We start from the raw sequence: 24,509 nt of genomic DNA, 5'->3' as shown, positions 1-24,509 counted from the left end.
GCCATTATGCAGTGTCAAGTACACCTGAAGGGATTCTTATTCCGCAGTTATACAGGAAAATAATATTTATTCAAATATATAAAGATCATGTATTTGTTGTATCTACCTTAAGATCATTATCATTATAATTATCATAATGCATACTGACAAACATATTTACAGAAGACAGTTAAAACAAGGTTAACAACTGGCACAACACTGTGTAATCATAGTAAAGGTTTTTTTAAACTTTATATGTAATCCCAACGCAATTTATTGAAAATCACCTGAATTTACACATTTCTTATCCTTTGTTTCCAACTTGATGCAACGCAATAATGAAAATACTGCTTGCATGGTTTGTATGGTGTTAAAGATGTGAACCAGCATGCACATGTTGTTTTTTTAATGGGACCGATCATGGTGGTGTCGCCACATTCTTCACAATAGAGTTCTCTTGATGTGGGTGTACAGTGTGAACAGGAAGGGGCTGAGCACACAGCCCTGGGGGGCTTCAATGTTGCACACTGAAGTAGAGGAGGTGTGTGTTGTCCAATCTGAACTTTCTGGGGTCTTCCTGTATGGATGTTCATTATCCAGTTGCAGAGCGTTGCACTTGAGCCCAGAGTGTTTAGTTTTTTTTCAATCAGCTTCATGGGTGAAATTGTGTTGAATGCTGAGCTGAGGTCAACAAACAGCATTCTGATGTAGTTGTTGTTATCTCCAGATGTGTGAAAACCGAGTGAAGAGCAGTAGATATGGCATCCGCTGTGGATCTGAAAGCATGTCTGGGCTGGTGCAGGCTGGCAGGGAAGTTGTCTTGGAGAACCAGGAAGGGGGTGAGAGTCACAGGGTGGTAGTTATTAAAACGAGACAAGTACAGGAACAATGATGGCTGTCTTAAGGCAACAACAGTCTCCTGTGCATGTAAGATGATAAAATGTTCGTGATAACATCAGCTAACTAATTGGCACATGTTTTGAGTACACAGCCAGCTATGAAGCTCCAGCATAACTTCAAACTGTAAGCCCACTCTTTTGCATGATCAATCCTTAATTTAATTTTTTATTGCCCGTCATTATTTGGGGCCATCACCTGATATGAGCTGCTCACATCTGCCAGCCTAACTGAAAGATTCAGTCCTTTTTAAAAGCATTTGGAAGGTCAATTTCCAGGGCACTTACTGCATGAAAAGTGGTATTTCCTCTCCGTAAACGCCCGAAAATTTTTGTCAGTTATCGACAATTTACAGCTTGTGAATGTCGCGTTTGTCTGTGCCACATATTGACGGAAACGAACCATGACATATGTGGAGCTCGCGGAGGTCCTAATGGCTCTAATTAGCATATGAATAGCAGCAAAACCACGCCTGGCCAGAGAATGTGTGGCTTGAATTTCCTCACTCAGTATTGGATGAAACCACTACTTAAACAGGAAAAACCACTCTTGTGTGTGTGTATATATATATATATATATATATATATATATATATATATATATATATATGTATATATATATGTGTGTATATTAATTTATGTATGATATCACCAAGGACATGAATGAATTTATTGAAGAAAGGAACATTTGTCAGGAAGGTGCTGTTTATTCAAAGAAAGAGCTTTATTAGCACAAACGCGAACACACAACTATGTACAAAGTGTAGGAGATCTGCCCACACAACAAATGGGAAGCCTACGAGAAGCCCAAAATCCTACAGCACTGTGAAGTGTCTGCTGCCTCAGAGCTGTAGGTAACTGGCGGCATTCTGTCTGAATTCGGTCCATTTTGCAGACGTCTGTGGTGCGTTGCCCTGTACTTAGGAATTGCCTCTAATCTCAACTGCAGCGTAGCACAGAGCTCGATGAGTTTCTGGATGCGAAAGGACGGAGGTCGCCCAATCCATCCAGACACCCTGCCATCTTCCTCATCAGACATCAGGTCTATGGTGGCGCACTTCCAAAGGTCCACCTCATCCTCAGCTAGCACACTCTGTCTCGCTTCCAGCAGCTGTAAATCAATAAAGACAATCAGCACTGCGCGATGCACTGCGCATGGACAGAACAGATCTATTAATGCGGCTGAAAAATAGTTACATTGACTAGAAACGGACCTAATCTAATAAGTCTTACCCTCTTTCTTTTCGATTGACTCCGAGCTGAACTCTTCACGGCTTCCGCCTGCGATGCAAGATCTGGTTGTTTGTACCTGAAGCTCCTGCGTACTGTCTAGTAATGTCTTTTAGGCAGCTGGAAAACAATTAAATGAGAGTGGTATGAATAAAAAAAACAGTAAAATTAATTAAGGAAGGAAAAAACTGTAAAAGTTACTTACACACAATGGCCTCATTATCAGCATCATGTAAATCTGGACTTGCAGACATAGCTCCGAGCAAATAAGAGGTCATAGCCTCGTTATGAGGCAAGTTTAGTCTGTGAAAACAAAATGCTTGCAGCGATAAACCTCCGTGTCCCTCCGTCGGCGACACTCTCCATGGCGACCCGGCAAAGCTCCTCCCGTCAGCGCAGGCCTCCTCTCAACAATGACCGTGCCACTAGCCTAGCTCCTGCTAGCTAGCTTAGCCAAACTTGCTTCGTGTCCAATAAAACACAAACACTTCGACTGCGACTGCGAGTCCAACTCACACACTCACAGCACGTCATCAAACAATGGTTCACAGTCCATTAGTGATAAAACACGACACTGACGACACACACAGTCCACTGTTAGCTGCTCCACGCCATTAACTCTTGGCTCCTTCTTCCTCACACTCCAGTCTACTCGGAAGCGTAAAATCTCTTAAAGGTCATGAACTCTCACACGTAATAAGAATTACTTTTCAACTTCTTTTAAAACATTCAGAACCCATGAAATTATATTTTAAAGTCACACATTTTAAACAGAAATTAATTATACGTTTTAATATCTTATTTTATTATCTTTATTTTAAAATTTAAGTCTATAATTAGGCTATACTGAGCCTGATCTATTTTTACCAGAGATTTTCTTAAAATGAAGTTAATACCTTTTAGAAAATTGTCAGGGGGGTTAAAAATCCCCCTGCTACCCTGATTTGCATAGCTCACAGCATTTTCATTTACATGTTAAAGCCAAGCAAGGCCAACATCAATTCCCAACAATTCAGGGCAGTTTTCGGTGTTGCCTGCAAATTGGCGTGTGCAGTCGTAAACCTGAACTTCAACAACAATCTACAGTGGCGCTTACTGACGAAAATCCCACTTTTCTTGCAGTGACTGGTATATATAACATCCATTGACCTCTGTTGTTGCATCGCCAAGGCTACAGCTCATGCTGCGTTTCACTTTCACTTTCAGACATGTTGGGAAAATGCACTATTCAAAACTCACAAAAGTATGAACAATTGAGAAAAAAACTGCAGAGATCCTTAATTTCTCCAAACTAGTACCATTTCGTTCATCTGCTTATCACAAAGAATTTTTTTTTAAAAGTCCAGGAAGCACAAAAAGTGACAGTGTCCACATTTGAAGGGAGTAAAATACACCAAATGCTCAAAAACACCAAAACATTGCAACACTGCCACCATATGTAATGTGGGGGTTTGGTGTTGGTGACTGGACTAGACTCATACTCTATATGAAGGAGACAGCAAGATGGAGAACAATTATTTCTTCAGCAGTGTAATTATTATTCCTCCATAAGCAGCTTCCCAACATCAGCAATAACATACTTCCTCTCTCATACACTAATGACCTAGAGCCAACCAATCAGGAGCCAGCAGGACCTTTGTACACATTGCAAATACATCTCTAGCAAATTAACTTAAAGTCTGTGTAAAGCAAATTCAGCCATTTTCTTCTAAACACATTAAATAGGTCATAAATGTATTTCCTTAAAACATGTAAAAAGCCATTCAACCATTTAGAATGTAATTGTGGAGCTAGGTTCACAAACTGTGTTTCAAAATTTCTGTGTTCAGGATTTAATGGGCGGGTCAGAAATCATGGGGCCATGATTTGCATAAACCCGGCCCTGCTGCGGAAGCAGTATAAATACATTCAGCACATTAGCTTAAGTGTTTTTTTCGCTCGCTCTCGAGTCTTGGATAGCATCCCTTACAATAGTTTGCAGCTAGCTAACCATTCAACCAGTCAGCTAAACAATCATGTCTCCTCCACATCGCTCATGCATCTTTCCTGAATGCCGCAGTGTGCAGAGTAATGGCGCCGTTAGCTTATTTAAGTTTCCTAAGGACGACAACGGAAGGAAAGGTTGATCGATTTTGTCAAGAGGAGCCACTGTGGAGATTTCAAAATCACCACCAATACTCGTCTCTGCAGTGTCCACTTTACCCCCGATAGTTACAACAACTATCCCCAGGTAAAGTCTGGATATCTGAAGAGTCTGTTGATGCGGGGCCGAACCGACCCTCCCCGTCCCCGGCTTGCATCCTCCCGTCGCGCCGACAGCGGGTGCCACCATCACAGCCACCTGCATTATGTGCCCGCCACTGACCCTCTCCGTCCCGCCGACAGCAGGTGCCACCATCACGGCCTACGTGCCCACCACCGGCTTTATCCTCCCGTCCCGCCGACAGCAGGTGAAACAGCTGATCACAGAAGTCAGTCCATCATTTCATCTGCGGCCATTAAGATGAGCAACTGGACAGCCGCTGAGATCCAGGAGATGCTAGCGTCTCCTCGGCCTCTGTAGCTGTTTGGTTGTGTTAGCTAATTGTTGTGTCGGCAAGCTAAGGACAGTCACTACTTTCAAATTAAAAGCCCCCCGCTAAGAACCCAGTTCTAAACTCCAATGGGGTGCAATGTAAAGCTCTTATTTTGAAGACAAATGTGTTGTCATTGTTCACAGCCCAACTTTGAGCTTCACGTCACGTCACATGTTTATGCCGACCTCAGAGGCGGCTTTTGGAAAAGGAGGAATATTACGCCTCCATTTTAGAAAGACAGGCTGGCACATTGCCGTCCTCACCTTGGAGCAAATGTGCCGCCTTTTCTATCTAAAAAGGGCTACTGTCTGACTCAGAGTCAGTTTCTGGCTCTGATGGCTCAAACAGGTAGGGCTGGGTCCGTCCAATGACGCTGCTAGCTTCCATTGTTACTGTAGGTTATGTCCATGTACAGTACACGGAGGAGGCTCCCCTCCCGAGCGTGGGCGTGGTTCCAGCGCCTCTATCACTCCCCCAGCAGTTCACAGCAGAGAGAAGCACTTGTTTTTCCATGATTTTGAGACCTAATTTTATATACTAAGCAATTTTTTCAGTCTTTCAAATGTGGCTCAGTGGTCAATGACACATGTTTCTGTGGTGTGACAAACTCATAACACAAATTTATTGCTGCTTTACACGGACTTTAAACCCATGAATTGACATTACGTCGGAACCTGACACTAGCTTTCGAGTTGCTGGTAAGTTTAGGCTTTTTTTTGATACTTGTAAGGGAGCTAGGCAAGATGTTTCCAATGACCTCCAGGTCCACATTTTCTCAGGTCTTTGCTGACATCAGAGACATCAAGTAGAAGTCTCATCTCAATCTTTCATAAGGAAGGATGGTTTAGAGTTTTAGTATTGTGGCTCAGTGACAGGTGCCAGCTAAAATTCCGGACTGATAGAGAAGACAGATGGATGGAACATTCATCAGTCTGTTATGATTTATTTGGCAAACAGAGACAGATAAAGTGATTTGGCTACTGCACAGTCTCTATCTCCCCCTGCTGATAAATACTGAAGCAAACTTGTTTTGTATCTTTTTCTCTCTACTTACAATTTCTTGGTGTGGTTCGAGGTGAGCATGGAAAACATTCTGTCATGTTGCTTCACTGATTAATATACTTCGTTTTTCAAGGTACACAACATTTGGTGTAATGTGGCCAGAGGCTTATTAAAATTGTGATTGCTTTCACTTTACTTTTTCTTGACCTTTTGTTATTTTGTAGACATGTAGCCTATCTGGATGCTCAACGAAAAAGCTTTCAGCTGCAGAGGCTACTTTTGATAAACAGACAGACACAGAATTATTAAAAAGCTGCAAAAGAACAGTTTATGATCTGATTATCATACAGATTATCAAACTTACTTCAAAGGTCCAATTTTTAAGAATGTTGATTTTTGAGTGTTATTCCCATTTCGCAGCTCATCAGATACTGATGCTTCTGGTTTCCCAACTTGTCAAATAGGTGGGTATGATACTCAAATACATTTTCTTACAAACAGGACCTTGGATATCAAAACATTATCACCTATCATACCTAACACTGTTCATTATTTGCTGGATTAAAAGTCGTGAAATAATAAGTCATTGTACCATTATTCTTTGTCAACTGCATTTTATTGTGGGCTAAAATGCATCATACTTCTCTATTTGAATGTAGACCATCAAACAGTGCTTGTTTATCTTCAAGTGTAGGAGGAAGAGGAACTCAACTCTTCTGATAAGGATGTTCCTGGTACTGGCGACTATGTAGTGTAGTGTGGTAAGATAGAATAATTGTATCACTTGTGGTCATAGGTTAAGATTAATATTACAGTTGCCTTGCAAAAATTCCTTCTGTACCTAAAATATTCTGTGCACAGAGGCTGTATGGTTGTTGGTGCAACAACAGCCATTTTGATGCATTTTCTCCAGTAGTATAACACACCGTTAATTGTTTAACCAACTTAAGTAGTTATCTTAGAAGTGTGTAAATTTCCAATAATGTAAAAGTCTCGTCAACATCTATTGTCAGAGTTGCAGCATGAGCGGCCCTTCTGTGGTCGCAAGAGGAAACAGCTCCAGACCAAGTGAGACCCTTCAATTGAGTACAGGTCATCCGCAGCTCCTCTAATGTTGTAAAATTGTCTTGATTTCAGTTTAGTAATGTTCTATCTTACAGCTATATGTAAGACGTTTCTGACAGGACCTTTTTCATACATTTTTAATTGTGTATTTACTTTATCCCAAAACGAGAAAAAGAGAAATGGAAGAATTTGATTCTCTGAAATACTTCAGAACAGCCGTAGCCGAAGCCCTAGCATCACTGCAAAAGACTCTTGAGAATCCTTGTTCCTTGCCCAGTTGAAGGATGCTGAGCTAGTACACCGAAACATGTTGACCGTCTCACTGAAAGAAAGAAGCTGCGCCACTGCTGGACCCACCTGAAGGAGCAGTCCTCCTACTGACAAACATTCAAGAGTTCATGAAGAGTTCATCAGTTACAAGTTGTCTTACTTGTTCATGGTATCCTATTTTCATTTTAAGAGTCAAATTTCAAATTCATTTGTATTTATTTGTACCTAAGCACTGGATGGGGGGGGGGGGGCAACAGGGGCCAGTGCCCCCGTAACTCAGAGTCTGGACCCCCCTGTGGCCCCCTGACAGGGAGTCTGCATTAATAATACAATGACAGATTTCTTGCAATGATTTTGTTCTGAAGGGAAAGGCAGAAATAAAGTGTCTCAGCAGTTTACTACCCAATAAATTGCTGAAATTGTAAACATTGCTTTGTCTGAATGAGGGATTTATCCTTTTTTCCGGGTTGTATGTGCCCCCTAACAGAAAAGCTGTCCCCAACCTGGCCCACCTATTAAAACTGGTCTAGAACCGCCAATGCTTACTGGGTTTGGATATCCGTTGTTCAGTTACCATTTTATCATGGAGGCTGACACTGTTATGTTTCTGAAACATGTTAGATTGATGCACTGACCTGCAGCTGGAATTGTGACTTGAAATCAGCTTGACATTGCTTGGAATAACAACAAACCTGTTTTGTGATAGTAAAGGACAGATAATAGATGACATTACTATTGGCATTACCACTTTAACTGCTGCTTATCACACAGTACAGGTGATGCTACATCTTTGTATGTGTTGTCAAGTGGCTTTTGCAACATACAGGAGTGATCTGCATGAGCTCTCATGTATGAACGACATTCAGCAATATTCCAGGGTTTCATAGCAGATGGGAAACCAAAAACATGAAAAGACAACTGCGTATACAAGTCTTTTTTTTCCAACCTTTCCTTTTAGAAGCCTTTGGCAATGATACAGAAAAACGGTGGTGTTCTTTTGACATAACCCTTTTATTAGAATGAAAGTTATCTAGTAGAAATATGCAAATCATAAATTTATAATAGAACTTGATATCAAAGATCATATGGTGCTTGTTCAGTCCAATGAGAAGTGCTCACCTGGCCTGGTTATGCAGCCTACTGACTAGTGACACCCAGCTAGCCTCACCGAGGAGTTCCTGCTCTGCCTGTAGATTTTACATTGTGATGACGTCACAAACTTTACTTGGCTTAAAGAAAGTTTTCTAAATTAAAAAAAAACCACCATGGATCATAAATGAATATTATAAAGTCATTATTGGCCCACAGTCTGCAGTCTGAGGTGTCTCCACTTGTATGGACGTCTCTTTTATAAGGCTGCTCTATGGGGGAACTGCTTTTTGGGCCACAGGGGAACTTTTTGCTGCAATACTGCGAGAGGCCAGTGGGCAAAGTTGGAAACTAGACTGAGCAGCACCACTGTATCAAGGTTGAATAATACATACATGCTTCAAATATGTTGTAATAAATCTTAAATATTCAAAGCATTTTTATGCTACGAATATGATGCTTGTCTGCCTCTCTATGGGCATCATAGTGCTGAAGATGAAGCCTTTGAGAAGGAAGAAGAATGTGTGGAATACAAATGGTGATATCTCTGGTTCTATTGTATTGATTTTGATCATTTGTTTTTATATTGTTCACATGAATCCAACAGTGTTATATGAGTGCAATGCTAGAGCTGTGGACTGCTTTTCAAAACCTGGTGCCTACATTACCAACAATGTAAGGTAGCCACTGAGTGTTCCTGCTGGAGGTAATCTATTAGATTACATGCAGCTTCCTCTGGAGCCACTACATTTTTCACACAGACTGTAGTACACCCTAAGACCTGTAAACACACTTTAATGTGTAAAATTGCCCTTTAACTCCTGTGTGGCCCTTATATGAATTGGCTGTGCTCTAGACCTGTGATCCCCATCCAAGGGTACTTGCCCCGCAGGGGGTACTTCACTTATTGTTGTTGAATTTACATGGAGAGACTGTAAATTAGCTCAGTGACTTTTGAGTAATTGCATTCATGAGTTGATCAAAAAATACATCCAGATATTGAATCAGCCATAAAATAAAATAAAATATGTTTTAAGTTAAGAAGAGAAATTAAGAGAATGGGAAAGCCAATAAGCAAATGAGCAGAGGTTAAAAAAATGTGTGGTAAAGGTGTTAAAGAACTGAAATAATGAGCTAAGTAAAAAAAATTTACTGTTCTAATAGGCCATTTAAAGCTTTTGTCACTTCATGTGATGCAAAACTGACGAAACCAAATTCAACTTTTCAGTTAATTACAGTGAACATTACAGTTCAATGGCATAAAACAAATTTATGCCACTTTACTATGATTACAAAAGATTTTCGGATCCCCTGCTCTAGACAAGTCTGGTGACATACATGAAATATATATTTTTGGCTTGGATTTGTTGAGCACACGAGAACATACAGGCACAACCTAAATCTATAAAAATACAGAAATCATAAAAAACATATAATGAAAATAAAACAATATAAATGTAAATGTATGTCATTAAATACATTGAAAATACAATAAAATTAATTATATTCATTTTAAATAAATAAATATAACCTTTTACTCAAACATAATAATAATAGCAATAATAATAATAATATTACTTCTACTACTACTACTATTACTAATGATTATGAGATGATGATGATAATGATAATAAAAAATAATGATAATAACAAGAATGAAATGGTAATAATAATAATAATAATAATAATAATAATAATAACAATAATAATAATAATAATAATAATAATAATAACTCTATCCAAATCCTTCCCCTGCTTTTATTGACCACTGACACACACACACACACACACACGCACGCACACACACACAGCTGGAGCAGTATGTTTCCTGCTGTACATGTACCAGGCCCACTGTTAAGGCAGCCAACCGCCATCGCAAAAGAAAAAAAAAAACTTGGGAGTTTGTAGTAAGGGCGAGGCTTATTTTGTTCCGTTCCTGCCTGTGAGTCGGCTCTCTGATTCTCTGTAGCGATCAGTCGGAGCGCTACAATTGTCAGTTTCGTAAGTCTGCCGCTTTTAAAGCTTTGTTTTGGGATCTATGGCGAAGTTTTCTGCCTTCGGAGCACGGAGTGTACCGCGTACCGCACACTGGTAGCCCATACTACACTCTCTCCACGCAGATACAGGACACACGCAGACACACGCATAGCTCTCGCCTGATTTGCACTAGCGCGGGTCATTTCAGGTTAAACCCTGGCGCTGTGTCCCGTTCAGTTTAGCCGACGGAGATCGACACTGGTTCCAGTTGAGGAGGAATGCACGAGCACTGGGACATCAAATAACATTTGGATACGAGCTTCGTCTTGCATATGCGGTATGTTTCAATTTTGGAATATTTCTGACCATAGTCTAGCCAATGACAGCCTCTCCAAAAAACTGGGTGTCTGACAGTACAGCAGCTAGGTGGCCATACACTGCGCCTCGTAAGCTAAATGTCACAATAATGTCCACGCTTCTTTAACATGACCACCAGTGTGTTACGTCCTATGGAGGGAATAGTGTTTGCCAAACTTCATTAACAATTTCATCAATTCTGTGCTGCCTCGCCAATCGGCAGACAGTTCACTCCAGGTGAACATGACTTGGACCTTTCCAGAATCATATGAGTCTTAATGACAATTCGGATTACAATTAATTCCGAAAGCAGTGCGTTATGACTGTCATATTTAAACTTTATTATTGCTTACCACTGAGCTCCCTTACGCCCACGATGGTGTATTTTATCGTAATGAGATTGCAGGATGAAAGGACAATTGATCTAAAAAGTTAAAATTGCATTCGTTTTTTGAGCTTTTTTAATCACGCCGAATTGAACACCGCCTCATAATTATTCAAGTCGAACTCAGGAATTGCTTTAATGGGATGTTAATTTCTACAAAAAGCGAGAGCACCTTAAAATGATGGATTTTTGGCTCGAGGTTCTGTCAGTGCAAGAGAAAAACAGCACGGACCCGGACTAGCTTTATGAAGACTTGAGGGAGTTGGGTTATGGGCCCAAGTGATCGTTTCTCTGGGAGCCTAGGGCGCCCTAGTAGTTTAGGATGATGATCGTCCGTCAGGGTCTTGCTCATTTTTACTTCCGTGGCCTGGGATATATGTCAGAAACGTATTTAAGCTCACCATTCTGATGTAACCTTTGCTTTCGCTTTGGCAACGTGAACTCGCTGAAGCACTCGATCAACATCTGGCATGTGAAAATAAGCAATCCTTTCACAGTGCATTAGTTACCTTAAAGGTTGGACTTTTGAATGTTACAGTTCAGTGTACTGGTGACATTGCACAAACGCAAGTCTGAGTTGTTTACTAGTGCTGTGTTTGACTGAATACGCGGCATTAGCCCCAGGGCATGATTTGTTTATGAGTATAAAGTTAGCTCGGCTCATTTACACTTTATTATAAACAGTCCTGTTTGTTGCAGTATGAAAGGAGACATGTTACCATATGAGCATGGAATGATGCCTTCGAAGGCTGTCAGAAAATACAAGTGCGCTCGTGCATGAACGATCCAGCAAGGTGACGGTGGGAGGTTTTCTGCCTGAGTGTTGAGATGTGAGGTTCAGGGGGCGGATAGCTGTGGACTTAGAGAGCAGCTGCTGTTGTAAGTAATGTATATGATAGTCATGAAAGCACATTTTCCCCCTTAGTGCCAAAAACATACGGATAAGTAAAACATTTTTTTTTTACATGTATTTATAAAAACGCAGCATCAGAAAAAAGCGTCTCAGTTACTGGCCATTTTTGTGCACATTGGTTACATCTGTTCATATTTAGAAAAGCATTAATGTATTTAAAAAAATGTTGACACGTTGCTGATACTGCCATTTTTATTTTCAAACGAGAAGGACTAAAATGCACGACTGTCCATATTTACATCATGCAGTAAGGGAGTTTCCAAGGAGCAACTGAAGGCAGCATCAGTCCTCAGCTGAGGGTATTTAAGGTCGTGCAGTCAGCCTATTTTCCGCTGTTTTGTGGGAGCCTGTGTGAACATCTTCAACTCACAGACCAGGCTCGTGTTAGCAACAGTGCTGCCTAGAGTTTATATGTATTTCTGCAAGATGCATACAGCAGATTTTGTTTAAAAAACATGCCATTTGTAGACATGCAGGAACAGTCCTTGGTACAAACAGCTGGAAAGCGTTAGTATTGACACCCCATTTGATGTGTCTGTTGGAACTTCCTGTAGTGTTTTGAAAGTAGGGCTGGAGGATAAGCAAAACAAAATTATATTGCAACTATTTTGACAGATATTGTAACTGTGATGTGAGTCATGATTTCAGTGGGCATTTTAATTTTTGCATTTCTTTTTACCTTCTATATAAAATATTGATGATGTAATCTTTGTTGGGGTCTGTACCCGACAACCATGTTGCCTTATGTCTGGAGATTATGATTTGTAGGCCAGGGCATCTCTGTAGCCACACAGTGCCTAATTTTTAATAGTATGTTGTGAAATGTTCAAGGCGAGCTAAAAAAAAAACACAAAAAAAAACCTTACAGCTCCTGAATTTGGATATTGCATGTGGCCATATTGTGATAATATTGAGATTAATAGTCAGCCCTTATAAAAGGGATGAACAATTAGAGGCTATGCCCCTTTGATGACAGTTGGACAAAGCATGCCAAGAGTTTAACACATTGATAGACATTTTGCTCAAAATGTATGGTGCAGATTAAAGTGGCCTTTGACACAGTGTCATGAACTATTCCGTGTAATTGATTAATTTTAGTTCTTCAAGTTGCAGATTGGTCAAGAGCATTTATTTAACATTTTTCCATTCATTTACAGAAAAACTAATATTTGATTCAGTAACAAAAGGCACATACTAATTTGAAACTTTGTATTCTCCTAAAAAGGAAGGAAGGTACTTGTTAGGTTTGAACCTTTAGTTTTCATTTGGCATGATGAAAAAATGATTTCATACAAACCTATTGTGAGTTTTACACATTTCAACATGTGGACCTGGAGTGAGAAGGTGGTAAATATTAATAAATGCCCTACAGGCTTCAGATAAACACATACAGGTGTGTCCACTTATTTAGCCTGATTAGACATCCTCTCAGCATTGTGTGTATCTCCAGAGCAGGCTTGATTGATATACCTCACCCTTTGGTTTCCCATCAACAATGGGGTCGAAATTTCCTTGTTGAAATTTCCAACTTCCTACCTTCAAGTGTTCCAGGTGCACACCAAAAGTAAACAAACAACTTGGCTGACTGCAACAGAATGATGTCTCTTTGACAAGTGTACACGAGTGAACCCCTTAGCGGTGTGCTTGTAAATATAAACAAAATAAAGGAGGAAAAACAACATGTGAGGTAATAGGCGCCATCATACATTTTATTTTAAAGCAGTTTACTATTTGGAAACATTCCAAATATTCCATTCACTAGCCATAGAGCTACCTCTAACAGACTCAAAGGTGGGATTACTTAAGTATAACGAGCTAGGGCAGGTTGTCCACCTGCCATATATTGTACTTAATGTAGAAAAAGTAAAGTATAGCTAAACTTAACTCTGCATCATTTATAGAGATGTCTCCAGCCTCCTTACCCCTTGTATTTATTTCGATGTGTCTGTAGTTTTTCTGGCTGTGATGAAGGTTTTATGTAACAGAGCTTTTCATTTGTGAAATTTAATGTATTTATATTGTTTTACTCATTTTATTGTAGGCCTACCACAGGCCGAGTATGCACCATCCAACTTTATTCAGAGATATAAGGATTAGTTAATCAATCATACAGTTAATAAAAAGAAAATGTAATGTAATTTGTATAATCAATTAACCAAGTCATTGACAAACAAAGATGCCAATCTGCCTAAATCAATACATTTATATTTTTAAAAATAAATTCTTACAAAGAAATAACACATTAAACTTGCTTTTAGGACTGTTTTGGTCTGTCAAGTATTTTTTTTTCATTGGTCGCAGGAAAGTAAGCCTAAAAAAATGTTTGAGGTAATGAAAATTTCTTGTTGACTGTAATTTAAATGTAAGTGTAAAAAGTAAGTCTGTAGCACTGCTTGATGATAGTTGTAAAATTATGGATTTTAACTAGTGCCTTCTGTCAGCAGACATTTTCACATTAATGTTAATATGTAATCAAATGCAATAGGCCATTGACATTTGATTAGATTTTTTTCACAGAAGCCACTTTGACAAGTCATGGAATGAAAGACCTACGGTTCGTCGCCCTTAGGGATGTAGACGATTAACATACCAGCTGCCGAAAAATATGTTTTACCGCTTCCGCATATCAGTCTATAGGTTAATTTGCACATGGACACTCAAATGTGAGTTAAAATGTTTGATGCCGCTCTTTAATTTTGTAATATTTTTTGAACCAACACTCATGTCATTGCCAGCCAGGGGGAGAAAGTGTGATGTGCTGGTCCAAAGAGATGAGCAGACAATTAGTGTGATAGATGGCAAGGGATTCAAATAGTTAGTTGGGTAGTAGTCGAGTCTCTGTACATTATGCCATTAAGTGCTACTGTGACTAAACACTTTGAATAGCACTTTGAAAAGAAGAATGATGAGCTAAGAGTGACTGCATGACAGATCTCACAAGCGAAAGTTAACTTTACAACTTCCGGCAACATCATCAGTGCTGATTGGGAGATGCACTTCAGTGTGCATCTTTCCCTAGCTCTGACACAGCGACGAAACAAAATGTGGAAATAGGCCCAACTATGAGTACGTCCACACTTACAAAAACAATCTTTTTTTCCTCCGTCTGCCTCAGCATCGTTTCAAGAACATTTGCGTCCACACCGATCCGCAGAAAACAACCAAAAACGCTGTAGTTCATATTCCAGGCCTATAGGTGGCGCTTGAAATTCACCAAAAACGGAGAAGAAGAGACTGAGCATGCGCATTAAGCTTGCACGCTGTAAACAAACAGACAGTAGACGGAGAAACCAAACACAACAAGAAGAAGATGAAAATGGCTAGTGCAAGGAAACCAGAATCGTTTGTGTGGACCGTTAATGAGGTCGAACTGCTGCTGCGACTCACACTCAACTACAAGGTGAGTAAGTTGCAAGAAAGGCTCAATATCTTCTGTGGCACGAACGTGGGGCAATGGCGTCATCGTTTTGGAAAGTATGCGGATTCGCTGTCCACGTGAAGACGGGAGGGCTGCGTTTTCGGATTTTTCCACCCTGAGACCCGTTTTCAAAAAAATGTGCGTTCTCATGCGCTGCGTTTTCAGGATCCGTGTGGACGGTCAGCCAAAATGATGCAGCACATGTGCGTTTTCGCAAAAGAGCGTTTTCGTGTGGACGGCCTCTATGAGAGACTAGTTTGTTCCTCACTCAGAGCCTCTCCATCTGGACGTCACATAAAAAACCTGGATTCATCTTTGAAGGACGGGGCCCCATTGATTTATATGAAAGCTGCTTAGTGTAGCATGAAGCCAAAACAGCTAGACTTCCCAGGTATAACAACACCCAAATCTTCCACAACGTGGGGCCCATAGAGCGTGCACAGTTCACACTAGAGACTTTTGCAGACCAACTGGCTAACATCCCGTTTAGAGCCGGCTATCTTGAACAGAGATTAAATGATTTAATCTTGCAGCCCTGTTAGACTTTCAACATTTAATAGGACTGAATGGATCAAATTATAATAGTTAAATGAGTCTTTTCTACCGTTTTACAGCTGCTTCTTACACAAAGTGAAATAAATAAAAAGTAGAGTGAAATTGAACTATTTTCAATCTATCTGACAAAAACCCAGAGCTGGTTCTTTGCACTCCCCTGCCATGCAGTAAGACAAGTCACATTTATCTACTGAAATACAGGAAGTTCAAAAGAGTTTCTCCCTGAGCCTTATAGTACTATGTGAGCATACTGTAGACTTCTGAAAAGGACTTCCACAGTGATTTGAATGACTTCTTGGCCCCCTTGGCATTTGTATGAGCTTTATAACAGATTAATTTATGCATGGCCTGTTTGATGTGCACTAAATAAAGCCAAAACAACTGGGGACACTATTTGGTGACCCATAATGCATCATGTTGTGCTTTTCTATATGGATCAATCTTAACACCAGACAGTGCAATGAGGCATGTCCAGTATGTTTTAAATAATCCATGTGCAGTTGTGTTGCAGATGCATAACCACTCTGCTGGAAAATTTACATCTCATCTTACATTACAGCACATCACTGAAGTGGGTAAAGCCTGAAACACACCGGACCAATTGTTGGCTGTCTGAAGCGTTTGAGAAGACTTGGACGAATTCGGGAACAAATCTGTTCGGTGTGTTCAGCTGTGTTGGAAGCTTTTGGAACCGTGCGGACAGCGTCTGCTCCGATTCGACATGCGAAGTCTGAGAAGGTTGGCTGTTGCCCGTCTGAGCCATTGGATTCTCTGATTGGTAGTGTGCTAGCTGTATGACCATTCTGATTGGCGGTGTGCTAGGGAATCAGTGCGGTGTGTGGGAGGGAGCGGAATACTGTGTGCACTTTGTTTTTCTGTGCACTTTGTTCTGTCATTTCCTGTTTTCATGTTTTGGAGTACTGGCAAGAGACTAGCGCCACCCGCTGTTAAGGAGGCTTATTGCATCTCGCGCAAGCACAGAATGTACACGCTACTGTGGAGTTGGCAGCACGTCAAAGCGGTATTTTCAATGCAACTTTTCTGCCGAACGGGTCAGACAAGAGGCAACGGAGTGGTCGGATAAATGCAGTTGGCTGTTGGTTTGAGTCTGGGCGGTGTGTGGGGGCCTTAAGATACACAGGAGGAAAAGAGGGTATGGAACTATACATAAAAAAAATGGAACAAGACCTGTTCCACGAGCAGAGATTCATAGACATACAAAACCCTAGGGGGGTTGTCACCTGACTGTCATTACTTATTCAGATAATGAAGTAACGCTTTTGCTTAGGTGGCCGTTTGCAACTTCATATCGAAGGGTACGGTAATTAATCAGTACATTGAGAAGTATTTAACCAGATAACCAAAAAACGGTGTGATTTCAAAGGAACTATCTCTCTAACATGATCCAAGCACAGCCAAAGTCGGTGCTCCACTTGGTGCTGTAGCTCATTAGGCCTTTGGCTATGTAAGTTGGCAGGTTTGTCTTTGCATGCAAATACAGGCATACATGCTCGTAGTTGAACAGGGCTCAGTTATTGTTCTTGCTGGAGAATCTTGTTGCATTCCGACCTAGATGTTATGGTATGAAATTATCTGATCTTGTCAAAACAGGACATGGTTCTGTAGTTGTCGATTAATCCAAAGGCTATAATATGACGGATCTGCCAACTGTATAAATTCCGATTTGTATGGTGAAATGACTGAATAGACAACCTTAAAGACAACAGTCTTCAAGATTTGAATCAGTCATTTCACCATATGAATTGGAATATTGTTTCTTAATGTAGCTTTTGGATTCATCAATCCAAACTGATCCATGGTTAATAATGTCATCAGTCAGGTGTTGGATGACATAATCATGGATAGTATGGCTTCATTCCAGCTCAATACCTGAGTGTGTCAGTTGCAAAGATTTCAATAGAGCCTAGATAGAATGGTACTGGTCAGCTTTGCTTTCAATTTTGCCCATTGGTCACTCAGGGTATAGTATAAATTATTCAAAGATTCTCCTGCAGTCTGACCTCATGTATTTTCCATCATTTTGTGTTTCTTTTTTTCTTAATAATGAACCAGTTAATGAACAGTTAACAGGTCTAAAGCTATCAAAAGCAAAATTTACCGAAACTGACACACTATTATCTCCTTGAAATAGAACTATTTTCAACCTATTTGAAAATAATAATAATCTTTATTTATTTTTATTTTTTTGTACTATTATTTCAATGACTTCTTGGCACATAACAATTACATGTTGCCCATGTTGCCCTCTAACAAATCAGCATGGTGATTTCCCTATAAACCAACCTTATAAAAGAGTGGTCTTTGAAACTTGACCCATGGAGGTTTTATTTGTAAGACTTTCCTCAAGCCAAGAAAAATGATTAAACAATCTGTGATGTCATCACAGTGTTAAGTCTATGGGCAGAGTGGGAACTTGCAGGTGGGGCCATCATGGGAAACACTAATGCATATATTCAGTGGGCCGCATAAACAGGAAGTAAACCTGGAAGATAGACAGTGTTTGCCATATGCCTCAGGTGAGCAGTTATCTGAATAGGTGCCATATTATGTTAAGTATCCAAATTTTATTATTAACTAGTGCATTGCCCGTAGGAAATATGTATTCCTATAGAAAAGTGGAAGGTTAGGTAGCTTTTTCATGGATGGTCAAATGACGCTGTGTTTGAAGGTGAGACGTCAGGGATATTTAGGCTTGTTGTGAAATCCAATTTTCCAGGGTATAATTGGCCGTTTTTGACTATTTTTGATTTTGCCATAATATTTCACCTTAAAAACTATTTACCTTGCCTTGCTTGGTGTCATTATTTTCAGCACAACCTCACATGTGTGACTGTACTAGGGCATTAACAGAAAAGTCGACTTGTCAATGTCAGTGGCACAAGTCGACGACCCCTGAGAGGGATTGACAAGTCATGTGTTTTTTTGTCTCTCTCTCTGTGCGCTTGTGTACAGAATCAGTGTTGCCAGATCTCCGGCCGGCGCGGTAACCAAGGAAACGGGATTGTGAACGGATCTGCAATCCCTGCCTCTGATTGGCTTACACTGATAAATATTCCTTGATTTAACTGAGCGTTATTAATTTTCCATGCAGTTGAAAATGATGATGATGTCCAAGCTGCTGAAGGCTGCTGAAGATAAAGCTGAGCCGGTGATGAAGAATTCGAGACTGGAAAATGATTTTGAGCAGCTTTTTGGACCCATTTTGAGAGCGGGCGCAAAGAGGCTCACTCCACTCGGGCTGCCGAACTCCGTGCGTATTGCGCAACCCCTCAACTTCCAACGATGGAGAATCCACTGCAGTGGTGGGTCCGCAACCAGGCCAACTTTCCTCGTTTAGCCAAACTAAACCCCCAGCGAAAGGGTGTTCTCTCTGGCTGGAAATACCATCACCCGACAGCACGCAAGCCTTCATCCAGCACATGTGGATAATCTTTTTGCATGAAAACCTGCAGCGCAAGTGCGCCAGGACTGTGAAAGATGAATATGAGGGCGTCTCCGAATAGGGTTACATTGCGGTCAAGCAAGTGTGTTTTCATTGTTCTGTTAATTTGTTAATGAAAATGCGCTCTTTTGTTAACATTGTTACCATGTTTTCTTTTGTTCAAATGTCTTTGAGAATGCATGTTGATTCTTTTCTTTTGAAAGTGCACTTTACTGTACATGTTGATTGTTAATGTTACAGAGAACTAATAAAAGTTGCTCATTGTTGGACAGCTGTGTTCCTCCGCTGTGTCAATGTGATGATGTCATCAAACGACTTGTCGACTCAAATTCGACTTTATTGATAGATAAGTCGACCTGAAAAAAACTGAAGTCATTAATGCCCTAGACTGTACAGTTATTTTTTCATTTTGACAACTGTTATAACACAATGGACCTTAAATCACAAATAACATAAAATCTGAGTAGATAAAATTTAGATTATTTACTGTGAAAACCACAAATATGTTTAACGAACTATTTTTATTACTTATAATGCAAATGTATAAATTGCTGTTTGCTAAAAAATTTTGAAATTTACAAAGTTATACGTAGTGATATGTTTCCCCCAGCTCCTTCCTGCCTGCTGAACATTCAGCAGTCTCCTCCTTGTTTTGCCTCATTAAACAAAACAAAAAAAACGACTCCACTACACACTAAACTAAACACTACATAACACACTAACAACACACTCCAAACACGCTTAATGTCACAAATCTCTCAACTCTCAAAAATCGCTATCTCTGTCGCTGTCACCGTCACTCTCCCTCCAACAACTTCCCCCCGTTCCTAAGAAAGTTTCCCATTTGATTTTGTGCTTGGTTGGTGAGGTGCCTTTTTCCACCAATAGGAAAAGGAGTAGCACAAAGCAAACACTTCCTTGCTTCGTGAGGGAAGCCCGTTTTGACCGTTTCTTCCTGCACCAAACGCGCAGCAAACGTGACCGCAATGTTTGCGAAAACACGTGGCGGAAATTATTTATTATAAGTCCGGTTTTACTTGGCCTATCAACACGATTTAAAAACTGGTATATAGTTTGAAGGCAGCTCCAACACATACGTCGGAACCGAGACTCACGGAGGCTGCGTCTTGCCGCTACGTCATCTTAAATTGGTCACGTGACGCACTGGCACGTCCGTCGACTCAGGAGGAGGAGGTGGTGGTGGTGGGCTAGCAGCTAGCTGCACACAAACATCCACAGTTTGCTGTCCTTGCGTGTCCGGATCTCCTCAGACCCGAACAGACTCGGCCTGGACTCGTTCAGTGTCATTAATCCACAACAGTCAGTTTAGATGCACAGAACGGGATCGAACTGCCGGCAAAATCCTGGTCAAGCTCGCGCCGCTGCAGCTATAAATCTGCTTGTTTCTTAAGGTGGAGGCGCGGTGGGCTCTGCAGTGATTGGCTCTGGTGCGCACGTGGCTATGGTGTGCAGTGATTGTATCTGGTGCGCACGTGACTGTGGTGGCTCCGATGGACAATGCTCGCAGAATTTGTAAAGCATTTATGAAATAATTTATTAACGGTATCATTGTAGTCCAAACATATGTGAAATTGCACACCCTTGAACCAGGCAGCAGCCATGTTGAAAGTCTCAGGTCAGTCTGATCCTGATCCGCAGAGATATTTGAGGCACACACACAGACAGACAGAGATTCCTTGCTTTTATAGAGAGATGTGTCATTTGAGGTCACTGTCCATAGAGCCAAACTAGGGCTGCCCGATGAATAGAATTGTCATCGTCATAGCGATATGAATGTGTGATAAACACATTGCAAAAGACTGCCTGACACACGATGAATAAGAAAAATCATTTTGTTTACATGCGCCATGCATACACCTTGAACATGCCAACAGATGAAGCCCCAGCTAGTTGTTAGCTACCCTGACAAAATTAATCGGCATCAGTTTGGTGGTGATTGCCAGGTTATGATGGCTGAGGTAGGAGAGAAAAGCCATGAAAATGTGGTGGACGAAGACCTTGTGGTGAAAAGAAACAGCACTTCTGCTATATGGACTTATTTTGGATTCAGGAGGGACAATGTGTTACAGTAACACAGGTACTGTGTAAAACATGCCGAGCAGTTGTTGCAACTTCTAGAGGAAACACAACCAACCTCCATCACCACCTGCAATACAACCATAAAGACCTACACGAAAAATTCAAAATTAACGTTAGCCATCATTAACTGTATAGTTAATAATATGCAAACATAATATAACATAACATAAACATTTGTTTATTTATTACAAGTTATATCATCATCACAATAGTGAACGGTGTTATCGCACGTCGCAGATTTTCCTTATAACGTACAGGCCTAGGCCAAACCCTACATACTGCATCAGCTCACTGTTGTTCATCCACAAACCATAACCACTTCCCTGTCACGTGTGGAAGTCTTTAGCTGTGACTGTAACAGTACAGTGAAAATTGCGTAATTACAATTATCTATCCCCCCAACCCAAACAACAGCAATTATCTTAGCTAATATTGCAGTTGGAATATTCAGTAATGGTCAAAACTTTTTCTCCCCCCATCTCTTATAAGAAGAGAGATCATTGTTGGGAAATACTGAATGGCTGTGGGGGTTCCAATAACAGGACAAAGTTAACAGGATCCAAAAGCTCACGATGGGATACAGAAGGTTAGTGTTAAGGCACTTCACTTGGTCATTCAGGCAGGATTACATTTGGCACAGTGCAAACAGCTCTGAGATAAACAGGCAGGCAGGGGGTAGGTAAACAGCAAGCCATAGTAAGGCAACTTACTCTGTGGCTCTGGAGGAGCACTGTCTAGTTGGTTGGTTTAGAGCTATGATTGGGGCTCTAGATTCTGACTTGCAAAATCCTGTTAAAGGATTTATGAGCATTTTCCAATGTGAAAAATTACCTCATCATGGTCATCTCAGTTTAGGCTTAGTGGAAATGTTTTAATGGAAAACCTGTATTACAACAAGGGGAAATAAGAATTAAAAGTGAAATATGGACATACACCAGTAATAGAGGGCCTAATAAAAATTTAACAATTGACTTGTATTATAGGACCTGTAGAGTCAAGTGTTTTTGGAGCTTGAGCCATAGGCTCTAGAGGAACTCTTGGTGTTGGCGGCATTGATTTTGATGATTTTGTTTTTTATGTTACATGTCTCTTGTGAGTCTTTTAGCATTATGGAAATACAATACTAAATAACTTTAGGATCCCCTTAAGCTGTCTGGCAAATTCTCTCTAGAACCTGTCACCTAGAGTATACTGAGCTTCAATGACTGAATTTCTCTGCCTCTCTAAGTGCATTTCCATACTCCCAAATGGAGGGACTATGTAACAGTAGGTCGGAAGCATAGATTAATCAGGATATTCTTCTGAATTCTGTAAAAACAGTTCTTAATTTGCATGGTATCTTAAAAAATAAATTATAAGCAATGGGCACTTTGTTATTTTTTATCTAGGGGTATGGACCCAGTTCATTTAATTTACCTGTGTTTAACAAACAAACTCTTTAAGATTGTTTTCGTTCTTTGGTTTTTCTGTTCTTTTGGTTTAGAGACATTGTTGGGCTCTAGATTCTGATTTGCATCTCAGTTAAAGGATCAATGAGTCAGCTAGGCTAGACTAACATTCAACTAAACAATCCCTATATCCCTACACTCTCTCTGCTACAAGGGAATGGAGAGAGCGGATGGCAGGTTAACAAAACAAGGGGGATGCATTTCTGTACATTTTGCCAACAAAGGTAATAAAAGAGGGCCTTTAACAGTTTGTTATTCACTTTAGATTCGCCATATTTCATATCTGGTATTTTAATCCATAGATATTTTAAACAACTCTGACTGAATATTTTATCCATATCACCCCTAGTAAACCTAATAAATTAGTAACTTGTCTGTATTATGTGACTATACAACCAAGAATTAAAAGGAATATAACAAATTGCAGCAGGATAACATGATGTCACAAAAGACTATATGAAAAACAAATGTGAACATGTAACATTTTGCAAAGTAAATGAGAGTAAAAGTATCACACATTTTTTGCAGTGGTGCTTAAACATGATTATCAAACAACTGTGGCAAATATATGTAATGGTGGCTGGATATTTTACAGTTTAACAATAAACTGTATTGTCTAAAATGATGTCAGTGTAGTGAAACAGGATTCTTACCTCGGACATTGAATGATTATACATTACCTCGGACATTGAATGATTATACATTATCATAAGCAAACATTTTTTTTTGTTATATTCTCTTAAAATAATATAGTCACGTCTCGGGCAACATATACTGATACCAATATCTGTGAAAGGCCAGTAAATGGCTGTTAATATGGTCCAACCAATTCATCTACTTAAGGCTATGTTAAGATACGCTTACATTTTGACTTCCTACTACTGATTCATAACTGGGATCAGTTTTCTATGTGTAAGGTAACATTAGCCTGTAACTACAATAGTATATAACTAAAATTGGAGGTTATCATAGCATTTGGCAAATTTGAATGGTGTTAATTGGGGAGTAGCTTTGGTGAGCTGGCAAAGTTTAAAATATCAGATCCTCTACACTGAAGTTCCAAAAACCAGAGACCTTGCAAAATCAAAAGATTAGTCTTTCCTTGTTACTGAAATATTCAGCCACAACTATTTAAATGAATGGATGATGTCAAGCTTCCTTAGGGTCTGTTGGATGGTCATGACAAATTTTCAACCCAAACAAATGAAAAACTAGCAATTGGTGACGTTATACATACGTATACATGCATGATTCAATATTATGTACACACGGATGGATGAATGAATGAATACATGAACTGGGAGGCCTAAGGTCAGTTGGCATGGTATGCTAATTAAATGCATTAGCAAACATCAACAGGTGCATGAGCTGTTCCTAGGCCATAGTGTTATTTCTTGCACATACCAGAGCTGGTCATGTTCTTAGTCTCTACAGGTTACCTGTAGCAAGGTGACTGAGGTGTGTCTTGAAACTGTTCGGCTATTTCTTGGAACAACAGAGAGATGCATTTCTTCAGGATATTGTGGTTAGAGACCTTAATTCTCTGTTAATCGGAGTGGTGAAATGATTAATCGAGTAGGCTACAAGTAAGTTCAGTGTTGAGGTACTTGACTGGTACTTTGTGGAGTGTTTGCAATTACCTTTGTACTTCTAATCTGCTACAATATAGAGGCAAATGTTGGCAATTTTTAGCACTTTTTACTCCACTAAATGTATTTGATGACTTTAGTTAGTAGTTGCTTTGCTGATGCAGATTTTAAACATGAAACAAAAATGATTGAATAAT

The 24,509-nt window shown here is 40.0% G+C and overlaps 1 protein-coding gene across 13 annotated transcripts in view; it reads left to right on the top strand.

The window, feature by feature from the left end:
- The first annotated feature begins 9,929 nt into the window (after positions 1-9,929).
- The window catches only part of thrb (thyroid hormone receptor beta), a 161,225-nt gene continuing 146,645 nt past the window's right edge, over positions 9,930-24,509 (top strand). For 9 of the 13 annotated variants that reach the window (XM_030412039.1, XM_030412033.1, XM_030412037.1 and 6 more), the window contains exon 1: positions 9,930-10,421. The gene's annotated coding sequence lies outside the window, so the exon portion shown is untranslated. The remainder of the gene's footprint in view (positions 10,422-24,509) is intronic. The other 4 variants (XM_030412036.1, XM_030412035.1, XM_030412040.1 and 1 more) reach the window with 2 other exon arrangements.

Source organism: Sparus aurata, chromosome 3 (genome assembly GCF_900880675.1).
Source record: "Sparus aurata chromosome 3, fSpaAur1.1, whole genome shotgun sequence".
Lineage (NCBI taxonomy): Eukaryota > Metazoa > Chordata > Actinopteri > Spariformes > Sparidae > Sparus > Sparus aurata.
Note: the sequence above shows the minus strand (reverse complement) of the source record. Positions and strands in the feature narration are given on the sequence as shown.